The sequence below is a fragment of the Daphnia pulex genome, chromosome 8 (genome assembly GCF_021134715.1).
Source record: "Daphnia pulex isolate KAP4 chromosome 8, ASM2113471v1".
Classification (NCBI taxonomy): domain Eukaryota; kingdom Metazoa; phylum Arthropoda; class Branchiopoda; order Diplostraca; family Daphniidae; genus Daphnia; species Daphnia pulex.
The window spans coordinates 11,450,347-11,464,081 of record NC_060024.1 but is presented as its reverse complement, the minus strand read 5'-3'; the positions used below and the strand labels follow the sequence as shown (position 1 = coordinate 11,464,081).

Here is a 13,735-nt window from a genome sequence, read left to right as displayed (position 1 = left end):
GTACGCGTACGTTTTACGTAACACGGACGTCCAAGCTACGTCCGAAATGGATATCCTATAGACGGTAAAATTATACGTAGAAAGATGTGACATTAGGATGGACATTCAACGTACCATGGATGACCAAAATGTATATCCAAACGTCGAAAATGGATAGCAGGAATACGTTGTTGAGATGTAAACGTGCTAGCAGGGCGAGTTCTATTCCAAGTGCTCCCATATTCCTCAGATTATGACATATGTTGATTGGTTGGGTGATCGTGAATAATTAACGAGAGTAAAGAAACTTAACTTTTGACCATTAACTCCTATAGAATTTCGAACCCTGTTATGATTTATGAGGGCATGAGGCCGCTCACCGTGCACTGTAATGCAATCAGATCGATTCACCGCGATTCACAAATGATCATGAACCGGATGTTGTGGTTATTGTTACTTTTGTAAGCGGGCATGCGCAGTTTTGATTTTGTATTCGCGTGAGCAGTGGTCATCGCCGTTTAGGTTTTATAGCCAAATTCTCATTTCCTTTTTAACTGTTTGTGGCCTTGATGCTGTGTCCTTCAAAAATTCAATTTGCATTTGAAAATGAAAACGGGATCGAGTTGAAAATGTGACTACAAGATGGCGTTCTTGTTGACTACGAAATTTGTGTCGTCTGTCGTCCTGGCCCTGGGTGGCTGGGTCATTTTCAGATTTAAAAAATCCGAAACCAGATTCGGACATTACTTTATGTGCGTGACATTATTAGAGTTTGACTTTTGACATTGGTTAAGTGCAATACACCCACACACACAAACCAAACTTGTAATTCCTGCTGGACATTCTGTAGTTGCACACACACAGAGTTGCAGAAAAAAAAAAAGAGATTTGGAGTGAAATTTTTTTCCCGACCACGAGCAAAGGATCAAATGTGCATTGTGGCCTCGAGTCAGAAATCTTAACCAAGTTTCGACGGAGAAATTCCACTCGAAAACTTGGCGAGTCCACTCACGCGGCGATGAACCGTCAAGTGGCAGTAGTGGATGATGTCAAAGTTACTGCTGGATGCACGAGTCGATAATTATGGCTGCCACGAGTCCTCTCGTCTTCGTCTTTGTGTTTTTGGCATGGCAGCGTGTACTGTCTCTTTATTATGAACGATGGCTTCTTCTTGGGCTCAGCAGACCATGGCGTGTTCAACATTTCATCGAGATCGTGCGTCATTCTTGGCTCTTCCAATTCCCAAAAAAAGAAGGTAAGTCAGATCTATATCCAATCCTGTAGCAAATTGTTAAGTGTTATTCAGTCAAGATGTCTTTTTTAGAGATTGAACTCGTGTGTAGGTTAGGTAGGCAGAATTGTAAATAACTGAATCCACCTTGGCTCAATTCTGTCGTAAACTTTTAGTGGACTGTAATTCATTCTAAAGTGTCTGCCAAATAATTTTGCTTTTTTTATTATTGATGACCTCACGTGTCGAAACGATTTTTCCTGGTCAAAAAATTAATGGTCGATACGTAAGAAATGACGTGTGTCCAGCAGCACATGTTTTACGACCTTGTCTATATATTTCTGATATTAAAAAAACACACGCAAGTTGTCGGCCCATTTTCTATCACCTCGTAAAACCGGTTTGTCGTCACTTAAAAACAGACTCACTAAATCTATCAACTTTATTTTTACGAGAGCTTTAGTTGTGTATATATATATTTTTTTTTTCACGACATGTTTTACGACAAATGTGTGACGGGAATAATCTCGTTTCTCAGTCACCGCGTGAAAGAGACACTGAGAAATTTGGGTCTAGATCCAGCAGACTGGGGCATGTTGGTTGGAGGCTTGTTATTGACTTGACTGGCAAACGCCCGAGGTGATTCCCCTTAACCAAAATAGCACAACAACATCCGCACTTCTCGGTCGAACGCTGAGAGATCTCATCTGCGCGGACTGCGAAATAAATAAAAAACTCCGTGACGGAATAATATTAAGTTAATCAATATCGCCGGTTGGCGGTTTCAATCTTTGCGATGCCTATCTGTCTAGCTCGTCTTTTAAGAACCAAGTGACGCAGGAAAACTTAAAGAAAACGTGAAAATCAATGATTGCCATGGAAAGGAAAGGGAGAAAAAGAAGGATGGCGTGCTTATCGCTTCATCTCACGCCGGAGCTTTTTTTTTATTTTCTCTCCTCCGCATAGATCGCACCCACTCAATATTATAATATCCGACCAATCAGCTGTCGAGCCTCTCGTAGTAGTGTGTACGTACACCTTTTCTTTTTGCGCTACCCTTTTTTTCATTTTTAAAATAATTTTCCTCTTCCTAAAAAAGAAAAGGGGGAACAATATTTTTTCGATGAAATTTCTATTTTTTGTTGGAGATTTTTTTTTTCCAATAGACGACAGCGTCGAGATGTGAATAAAGACGGGAGGGGGATGGAAGATTTACACGGAACTCGTCTCCTTACTTGATGGCGCGTGCATGTTAAATGCATGAAGACATGTTGGGGTGTACAGCACCCGGTATGGAACGAGGGTCTGGAGCACTTTCGCTTTGAGAATTGCATATCACAGCAGGTCCCATCATCCAGGCTCGGTTTTTTTCCCTTTCTTGAGATATTCTTCTTCTTCTTCCGCAGTGGCTTGCAGCGCCACATATCCAATATCCGACTGCCCTGATATATCTCATATCCTTGCCTTTTCTTGGATATTTTGATTTTTTATTCTCCTCTTGTATGCATCTCTTAGTATTTCCCACGTCTTTTTTAGGCAGGGGAGGGGTATAAAAATGATGTGACCCTCCCCGGAAGAAGAGGGAAAAAAAAAGCAGCGGATGAGCTTTGATGTTGCGCATCTTGAAATTTCTGACAGACGTTGCAAAAGCCGTGTGCCCTGTGCACCCCCCTGCGCTAGTAGTACCACTCGTCCGATTAAAATTGAATCAACATTGTCAACTTGTTATTATTGTCATCGTCCTCGGCGGTCCGTGAGGATGAGAGTCCAGAATGGAGTGTAGCTTCTGTGTAGTACATGGTTTCTCATAATGTGGACTACCGGGATATATATTTTACCCCCCGCTTGTTGTTGTTGTTGACCTGTCCAACAACAATGGGTACGAGTCAAGTGATGCTGCTGCTGCGTCCGCCCAAGAGTAAAGCCTCTTTTGATTCTCTTTTGAATTTCTTTTCCTACGTCGACAGGAGAACGCGAACTTGACCGAATCGATCGACTCCCCCCACCCACCGTTTTCTGTTGTCACACGCAAAATGATTATTCCGGAGTCTAGCCCCATTCTGATGGATTATTTTTCGGTTTATACACATCTACACACTGTCAAAACACTTTGTTAGTAGTGTAACAACCCTCTCTAACTCAATTGACTCCCCCCTACCCAGCCCAGCGTTATAGTCACGAATGATAATACGCTTCCAATTTTTGTGTCGATCCTTCTTTCTATCTTTTGATTTTGTGGTTCTCAATCGGCTTTGAATTATTGGCGAATCTATCGCTGCCGGAGAAATTGTACCATAGAATAGGGGGGTGGGGGAACTTTGCTCTCGACAGTCCCTCTAATGGCCGGTTGACTACTACGTGCGTACTTGAGAGCTCTTTTGACAAAAATTCATATCGATCGTTTTCTCTTGTGCAATGTGAGGGCCACTTTTTTTTTTAACGGTGAAACACTTTTTTGATTTTCGCCAAAAGAAAATAGGCTGAAAGGGACGACAAGTCGGATAAATACTAAGCACTTGGAAAAATGTAGAAGGGAGGGAGGGAGGGGAAAGGTGATTTACTTAAGAGCTCTTTTCTTTTCGCTCTTGTGTAGTCCTTCCATATCTGGCAGCTCGGCTCCCCCCTTTACCCTGCAGCCTATATAGAATCTAGAATCATTTTTAGCCATGTATATTGATGCTTGATGGCGAAGGCCCTGAAGAAACTACTGGCACATTATATAGTGTGTGTGCCAGCGTGTGTGTGTAGTGTGTGTGTAGTGTTGGAATCCCTTTGGAATAGGAAGCCCGGCAGCAAAGCAGAATGGATGGTGTCTATATACTCTCTCTCTTCTCTTCTCTCTTCGGCTGCGGGGCAAAGTGATGTCAGATAGCGAGCTGGAAAAGGAGGAGCAAGTGCTCCTCCGTTACACTGTGTGTATGTGTGTGTGTGTGTGTGTGTGTGTTGTTTTTATTTTCTTCCTTGGGCTGGCCTCGCCCCGCATTGCAATTCTCCAGAGGAAGTTGAGCTGCTTCTGCGTTGAGAGAGAACGAGAGAGAGAGGAAAGACCTTAAAATACGAGATATTGTCTCTATCTCTCCTTGTTCTCTCAACACCCGAATAATATACCGCAAGCCATGCGGATGCCAACTCGGTAAATACTCGGGTGTACACAAAACAAGACACACACACACACACACTGTGTAAGAGCCACCGTCTATAGATCATTGAAGTATAGTCGGTTGTAATCGAATCAAGCCCCACACACACACACACACACACAGACAACACGAGAAAAGCCCAGTCTAGAAAAGAGAGAGGCAAAACGAAATAGAAAAGTCATTAGACGGAGAGGATCTTATATATATGCCGGTACTAGAGATAGATACTCGACTGCCAGTTTACTCTGTCTATCTCTCTTCTCTCTCTTTGGATGTGTTTGTGGGAGTGGGGGAACGCGCCGATGACGAAGGGATTCAATTGGCTTTGCCGTCGGTCGTCGTCGTGTGTGTACTTACTCATACACGAGGCCGGAAGGGAATTGGCAAGTTTGCTCTTCTTTTATCACGAGACTTTGGTGGATCTGTTAGATTCAGCCCGACTCTGCATGAAAACGAGTTGCACGCTAACTCTTCTCTCTCTCTCTCTATATCGACTTGTATACTTGCGTTCACCGATCAATAATATTCTGGCGAAAAAACGAAGGAGATGTTTGCCTGGGCGGAGTGGCAAAGAAGAAACAAAAATAATCAAAAAAACGTCCTGGCGAATTTATTTTTCAAAGTTTACGCGTTCAAATGACTCGGTTAAGTTGAAATGTCCTTTTATATTTGACGCCATCTCATCTCGCCATGACCCGCAACAACAATATCCACATCCGCCCCACGCACACACACAAGAAAAGGGGGAAAAACCTCTTGGGCACGAGCCGCTGTCACGCGTGATTTATGCACGGAGCAGCTCGCTGGTGATGGTGGTGCGGTCGTGTGTTTTGTGTGTGTGTTACATGTCGGCAACAAGATGAAACTAATAGGACGGCGGCCCGCCGAGTCGCTTGTATTTATTTGTGGTGGTTTGGCCTTTTTTCATTCGTTTCCATCTCGTCTCTCTGACCAGCTCAGATGAATTTCGGTTGTTTCTTTGTTGTTGATAGTCGCCCGAGTTATTTCTTGGTTGAAAATGAAATCAGCCGGCAGCCGCATCGCTCCCGCGTACATAGCTCAACACTTTTCCCAGCCCAGCCCAGCCCAGCCCAGCATCAATCACCCTGGACATTAATCGGTCCGTGCAACTTCTTTTTTGGGCGGCGGCCCCTGGTGGCTGGCGCCTGCTAAATTTCTAAATACGACCAGTCCTACGCACAGGATCTCATCATCTCGAATAACTGTCCAGAAAAAGGGAAAATAAAAAAGAGAAAAACCTGAAAAAAAAGTTTGGCTTCTCAGACTATATATTTTTTTTCCTGGTTGTGTTTTATGGATATTTGGCGGGGCCGGGTGGATGTTGTGGCATTGGACTGGTCGTGTGCAAACGCCGGGAGAGGCAGGACCCAATTTCAAAAGCAGCGCAGCAAGGATTACAGTTTTGTGCTGTTGTGGTTGGGGTGGAGTGTGGGTTTGCGTTATTAAACTTACAATATTGCATCAAAGTTGTACTGGGGGCTGACTTTTTGATAACCCGCAAAGCTGCCCGCATTTTGTCAAGTTTCTTTTTGTAGTTTTTTTCCTCTCCAATGTTTATGAGCGGGGGCACGGTTCTGTTTTGGCGATGAAAAATGGAGGCAACTAAAGTTTCATCCCTTGACCTTTTTTATTTTTCCCGTTTCTCTACGTTGTATATTGCAACTCATGTCGTCGAGGCTCATATTTTTTCTCTCTCTCCTCGCATTGAAAAGTTTTGGCCTTGTTATTATTACGAGTAGAGAAAAAGGAAAAACAAAAGTCACAGGTGTTTTATATCGCCCGTCTCCGATGTTATTTTCTGGGAGGAAAAAAGTTTCGAGGCCATTTCTCGACGGTCTGACGTCAGTCGTTGAAGACAAAATAATAATAAAAATTGGCTAAAGCGTTTGACAAGATCTTGCCAAATGATGTCGCATACGGTTCACGAATTTCGACGTTGGCGTCTGCAGCCAAAAAGATTTTTGAGACATTGCGACGCCAATTTGGTCTCGATTCTTCGGCCGACGACGCCGATTTGAATATGTATGCAATTTACTACATCAGTTGACATTTGCAGTCGGATCCTCTTTTCCTTTATTTTCGTCGCCCCTCTTTTTTTTCCCCCGTTATTTTTCTTTTGATCAATAAACTCGTTTGACATTTGATTCTGTTTCGAGGCTGTGTTGTTCCGCCCCCACGACACAGAGATTCTTTTTTCGACGTCTCAAGGTCCCATCGACATCTTCTTTACCGATTCTTCGTCATTTTCTTTCAGTCTTTTTCAACAAAGTTTCAAAGGGAACGATGGAAAAATGATGCCGTATAATAGATTTCTCGGGAAATGTGTTTTCTTTTTTCTGTTTCTCCTTTTTTTTGTGTGTGTGTGACATAACCGGTCGTGGCAGTATATCGTTTCAGAATTAATTGTAATTTCGTTTTTCTGGTTGGATGATAGAATTCCCCAGAGCATTTGTTTTATTTTTCACATTTGATTTCACGCGAAAATCCTTTTGATTGGTGATTTCTTTTTCTCTCTCACTAAACCCTCGAGAATATACACAACAAAATCTGAACAGATGAACGAAACCAAAAAAAAAAAAATCATTATGCATACGCAATCGATTCCGCCTATTTTTATTTTCTTGTCTCTCTCTCTCTTTCACCATTTCCACGATTTCGCGGATCTTCCTGGAAGAAAAAAAGATGGTTACGCGCATTAAATTCCGATCGAAAGAATAAGGAAATGCTATTGAATGTTCCCCAGTGTGGAGGAGTGTAGGCTGGGTGCACTGCTGCCGTTGACAGCCGCCCCTGCCAAGATGAGCCCACCCTCCCCTGATGGTCTCCCTATAAGTATGCGGATGATGTATACATTTATAATATAAATGTACGTATTCGTGCAAACCGATTTTTCATTTTCCGTTTGTCATGGGAAGAAGAAAAAAAGAAATTGAGAAACCGGAAATTGGAAAAAAGTAAAGTAGAAGACTATAAAAGATTTGCATCGTCTATGATATTTCTTTCCTTACATTTTTTCTTCCGCGTCATCATCATCACTATGCCTTCCATCCCCCCCGCGAGCAGACGAATTTCCCGCGTCGAATTTGAATTCTTTTCCCGCTACGGAAACGATAGTAGTAGCTCTTGCCTATCGGCTTTTGTATCATGTATAGATCCAATCCAGTCAGCAGCTAGACGACGAGTCTGAGAGAGAAGATCCATCCAGTCCTTTTGGGGGTTTGTGTGTGTGTATGTTTTTATAGATGGTGATTGAGTTGATTTGGTGAAAAGAGAGATGGCCAAAGAAGAAGGAGAAAAATCGAGCAACTATAGCAATATAATGTGTAGGAAAACCAGACTGACCATATACTTTTGATATTCGTGTTGGTGGACGCGGTCGTGCGGAATTATACGGACCCGAGCCCCACACACACACACACACACACTCGCCTCTTTTTACAAGATGAGAAAGTCTCTCTCTCTCATCCAGGGGACGATGATGATGATACCGCTCGACTTCGAATTGGTTTTTCCACACACACACACAGAAAAAGAAGTAAAAAAAAAGAAAGATATCTCTACTCCAGACTCTGTTGAGAGTCTTTTCTCTCCTTTTTTGGCTCCGCTCAACTCCCCATCCGTCCAGATCGCTAAACTTTCGAGATAATCACGAAGTAGAGAGGGTGGAACGAGAGGTTGGCTGGCCCCTTTTCTCTTAAGAAGGGAAAAAGCCTGGACGGATTACGTGCAGATAGTCAGAGGGCGGAAGAAGAAGAAGAAGAAGAAACCCATTTGTATATTATTGTGTGTGTGTGGACCGCGGGGTATATATATATACGTGTATTGAGAGAGGCCTACATCTAGAGTCTATACGTATAGAAAGGGAATTAATGCGTGCCTAGCCCCCCGTCGTTGTAGATTGTTTGGTTGTTGTTGCTGCTGCTGCTGGTGCTGACTGTATTGTAGATATCTCTACCCGTTTTATGATGGAATAGTCTAGTATAGACGCAAGTCTAGAATAGACTGGGGGGCCCTCGTCTCTTTGAGTGAAAGTTGATGGCTTGGAAAATGAGCCGGAATTGGATTTTTAATCCGCGAGAAAAGTTTCCACAGCGGAGAGAGAGAGAGAGAAAACGTCGACTAGTATCTACCACGCTCGGCTCGCTTCAGATTACGTTGCGTTATTACTTGAAATATTAAAAACACCCAAACTCCTCAACCCACCGCCCTCCACCCGAAACAAAAGTTTCCTACTCCACCCAAAAACAGAAAAGAAAAAGGAAATGAGAAAAGTAAATTTGGCGATTTGTGTCTGGAATCCCCTCGATGGTTATTTCCCATTCTATTGAAGGCAAAGAGTCATAAAGCCTTGTTGAATGCTGACGTAATGATTAATTAAGCGGATTGTCGTAAAAGTTATATTATTAGATATATCTACCATATACCCCAGCCATTTGGCGGGGTCGTAAAACGGTAGCGGATAAAGTCAGCTGAATGAAGTGCAGCAACAGCAGACGTAACAACGGACGGACGTTGGGAATCGAAGGGAAAATGGCAGCGGTACTACTACTTACTAGACTGCGTGATTACCCGTGCGGACTAAATTTAAACACATGCACACACGCCCCCGCCCCACACACATAGCACAGGAATGATTGCATGAATGATCTTACGCTTTGTATCATTTCACACAATCCGGTTAGCATTATTATTATCATTTGTTTTTTGTTGTCATCTTATTTTCTCATTTCCGCTCTTTTTTCTTCTTGAAAAGTTTCCATCCCCAAGTACCTTTTTTTCTTTATCCAATAAAAATGCGTTGAATGGAGGATTGGGTGGGGTTTATTTATAGAAATGCCGAGCAAGATAGAAAGTTATTTCTTTTCCTTTTATTTTATTTTCAAAAGTCTCTTTTTTTTTTTAAGAAGAAGAAGAAAAGCTTTCGGTTATCCAAGAGACACAGAACTCGGATGGGGGGCAACGCACCGTGAAATGAATCCCTAACGGGGAAAAAAAAATCGAGTGTGTGAACCTATCCTCCCTTTTGAAATTTTTTTCCTTTTTCTTGTGTTGATTTTGTTCGCCGGTTTCCAGTTTGATGAATCTAACGAAAATGAAATATATATACCATATCTACGATTATAAATCGAATAGCAAACGGCAACCAAATAATCAAAAACAAACAAACAAACAAACAAACAAACAACCCCGAACTGAGACGCAGAGGGGGGAAAAGGGGAGTTCCGGTTTCCCGGAATTGATCAAATGCTACGACGGTGGCGACCGTACAACACTTTTTTTGCACCAATTTCCTTGGTCGTTTCTTCTTTTTGTTGTTTTTTATTTTTCCTCCGTAAGTTTGGCGAAGAGAAAAGAAGAGGCCGAGCCATCGAACGTGATCCGCCTCTTCGTGATTGAATTGGCCTCGTTTCTCTCTTCTTCTTCTTCTTCTTCTTTTATTTTTCAAGTTTCTTGTTGTGTCGGCTTGTTTGTATACCCGAAACCGCCTCTTCGGCCATCCCGGAAGAGAACCTTGTCGCCCCTACAACCCTGGGCGCAGGCCAGATCAGCAATTCTTTTCGTTATTTCTTTGGCCAGTTGCACAAATAACACGAGAAAAGGGGGAAAATAAGTCTCGACGACCATTTGTCTGTCGTGTGTGGCTATCGCATTGTTTCTTCTCTTGTCCACTTGGCGATGGATCTATCCAAACACACGCACACACATTCAAGCGCAGGGGGGGTTACCCTACCAGAAAAAAGTATTTCAGCTATTTCTAGTATATCTGGCACCCTTGGTGAGGAGCAACTGTATTATTTTTATATACACAACTCTTCTCACGAACTTAATAATAGCCATTCTCCTGTTTTTATCTTTGTACTTTTTACACTCGGACAGAGAAAAGCGACACACATTGGCCGCTGTGGTGTGTACTGCTACCAGCTACCGCAGTAGAAGAAGAAGAAGAAGAGGAGTAGCAGTAGTAGTAGTAGTATTGATTGACCGAGTAGCAGTAGCTATTATAGTCCCTGGAGGCTTTTGTTCTAGCTGGCTTTTCTAAATGAAGGACGGTTATTGGATTGTTCGGTAATGAACGGTGTCTCTTTGAAGTCGGAGCAACGAGAGAGATGGGAGGGGCATCAAGTTAATTGGGCTTAAGCTTAGTGTGTCTGTGTGTGTGGTTGTTTGCCGAAGAAACATCATCAAATAACGAGGCTATAATAAAAGTTTGTCAGGATGGAGGGGAGCCTGGGTTCCTTACACATTGCCGTTCGTTTCTTTTTTTTATATATATTTTTCCTTGCCACTAAACGCGTCCCGCCCCGCAGATATATCGGGAGGAGATAAAGCGATTGCGGTTTGCTCTGCTGGGCTCTGCCAGCGTTTTACCCGCAGAAAGACGCGCACACCGTTTTCCCATCCCAGGAGAGAAACTCCACGCCCGGCAAAAGAGACTCTGCTCGGCAACGTAACTCGTCGTCGTCGTGTTAAGAGCAGTAGGCCCTGAAACACACCACTCGGATATCAGGTGTGATGGAGTTGATGTGTTTACGCACTATCCATCGAGCATGCAGCACATAGAATATATAAGAGCCCAGCAGCAAGCAGCAGCAGCAAGGGTGGGCTGGTGTCCCGCCCCGTTCTTTCACTCTCCATCACCTCACGCCTCTGCCTTCCCCAGGGTTCCCTTACTCTTCTATGTTGTCTTTTGGCTGTGTCGTTCAAAAGAGGCTCATCCAACACACTATTCTTTTTCCTTTTTTTCACTCTCTTTCAAAGCTTCACTTTTCAACTTATCGTTTAGATTTTCAGAGAATTTTTCGGTTATCGTTCGTAACTCCCGCCCACGATGATTTTTTTAAATAAATAAGTGATAGGGGCTGCGCTGCAAAATCTTTGGATTATTATTCGAGTTTTTTTTTGTTTTTTTACGGCCATATAATCACAAAAAGTACACAAAGTATCAAGTTGGGAATAATGGCTTAATAATAATAGTACACATGCAACACACATGTATTTACGGCGAAATGGTTCTCTCTTTTCTCGGTCGGGGGATACAAAAGACGGTAAAGTAGATGGGGGTTAGCCGTTTGGCACGTTTATGATTATTGTTATTGTTATTGCACATACGAGGCGTGTAATAATGAGATTAACCGCGCCCACTCTCTCATTTCCCGCTTGATTCTTCTTTTATTTCCCCGGCTCGTTAATGAGACGATCGAATCAAATTCGGGACAAACGAGGGAGAGAGAATAAGGCAAGGGATGAAGGGGGGGGGGCATAGGATGCATCACAACAAAGGCGTGGAAGGCAAAAGAAATTATGATTGCAATTCTTCTTTCCACACAACAAAAATAATAATAAAATAAAAAAGACTGAAAAAAGTTCCAATCTAAAAAGTTTTGCTACGACGCACAACATCCGTCCCCCCCCTCCTCCCCCCTTGCTTCAGTTTAGGGAGAATAGTGTGGGTGAAAGCTTTTAATATATATTCCTCCCTATTATTGGCAGCAGCTAGGGAAAATCGAATCAAAAAAAAAAATAAATAATAAATTTTTTTTTTTTTCTCGTTCACTTCCATCCATCCATTGGAGCTTATGTGTATGTATCTATAACTAGGCTATTCCGTCCTTAATTGGGTGTAGCAGACGCTTAACTATATACTAACCATTTTGTTGGGGCGATGTGTGGGTACAAGCTCGTATTACATCACGGCCCTGGATGATAATAGCTTCCCGATTCCGCCTCCCGGGGCCACCACTACCACCAGGTTTTCAACAAAAGGATCCAGCGTCTATTTAAAAAAAAAAAAAAAAAAAGGGCGTTGTGTCTGTCTTATGATCCAGCGCTCCAATGCAAAAGAGAATAGGATTAAATAATTTCTAATCGAAATCGTCAAATTAATCTCCTTCGATCGAAGGTTTTTGGAGGTTTACACTTTACAAACCGGATACTTGTTTTTTCTGTCGCCCTTTTTCTTTTGTCTTAAGACATTTCTGTGTCTTGCTACTTAATACTTGATGTTGGGCCGCCCTTTGGCTTTTCACGCGCACCCCCCAGGACATTAGGTTGTCGGGATTCATCAGATTATTCGGCACGTCAATTTGAATACAAACCGACCAACAAAATAGAAAGAAAGACTTGTGCGACCCTTTTGCAGTTCCTCTTTTGTCTTATTCTAGGAGGGTTTTTTTTTCTATAGAATTTTTTCGCCCCCAAAAAAAGTTGAAATGCCACGAGCAAAAATGTCAATCGATGTGGAATGGAGAAGAAGCAGCTCCGAAAATAAAAAGATAGAAAAATCCCAATCTATTTTGTTATACGGATCGAATAGTTGAGACAAACGTTCTCTTTATGTTGCCACCCTCTTCTCTAGCTGCAAAAGAGTCTCGCGCACACAGAGAGACAGACATTTGTCTGTCGTTGCAGTTGTTGATGCGGGCGGGAAACCTGTCAAATGACGCCAAAAATAAGAGAGTGAACTCGTTGCTGCCATCTGATACCGTACGAAAGTCAACGGTGAAGGAGGGGGGAAAAGAGAGTCAAAGAAACGGGGGAAAAAAAAATGTTTGGGTTTTGTCGCCCAGGCAATACTACTACACATATCCCCCCCTCTTCCACTTATCTACTAGTAAATATACACACAGAGAGCTAGAGCCTTGTATGTAATGCTTGTCTATATACCAAAGCAAAGCGCCAGAAAAGTTTTGACTCTGCTAATAAGGCCCTTCTCTTACAGTTAACTTTAGATGTATAAATATAGTCTAAGCTATCGCTCTAAAAAGGCGAGTGTGTCTGTCTGTCTCTCTTCTTCTTCTTGTTCTGCCGGGTCATTAGTGGTGAGATTGAGTGATTGAGCTTCTTCTCAGACCAACCGTCCTCCCTCGCTGTTGTAACGCCATTTATGGCTGAAATTCCCTTTTTAGAAAACCATTTTCCTCTTCACTTTGGGGGTGGAAGTTCTACTACTACGTACTATACACGTTGCCATTGACAAAAGACTTTGTGTGTGTCCAGTTTTCGGTGGTGGAGGGCGGCGGCGGCTTGGTCCGATCAGCAACAGAGAACCCTGGATGTGAAACGCTTCTGCTGCTGGGGACTAAACAAATAACATCAGTGCCAGATGACCCGTGCCCACCATCATTCGCCCACTGACGCTTTCAATAATATAAGGACCCCGACCCAGAAAGTTCCTCCTGAACTGTTATATCTAGGCTCCCTCTACTGTACATAAATATGTGCAGCGCAATAAAAGTTTTCTTCTTTTTTTTTCTGGCTTGTAAACACACAAGAGTAGTGAATGTAAACGGGTCGTCAGGTCAATTGACCAAAAGATTTTCTTTCTTTTTTGGGGTTGGGGGGAGATGTTACACAAAGTGTATTG

At 42.8% G+C, this 13,735-nt stretch overlaps 1 protein-coding gene across 4 annotated transcripts in view; it reads left to right on the top strand.

Moving 5' to 3' along the window:
- The first annotated feature begins 153 nt into the window (after window positions 1-153).
- The window catches only part of LOC124199852 (neural cell adhesion molecule 1-like), a 44,215-nt gene continuing 30,633 nt past the window's right edge, over window positions 154-13,735 (top strand). For 2 of the 4 annotated variants that reach the window (XM_046595813.1, XM_046595814.1), the window contains exon 1: window positions 155-1,234. The gene's annotated coding sequence lies outside the window, so the exon portion shown is untranslated. Of the gene's footprint in view, window positions 1,235-13,735 lie in introns of all 4 variants that reach the window. The other 2 variants (XM_046595812.1, XM_046595815.1) reach the window with 2 other exon arrangements.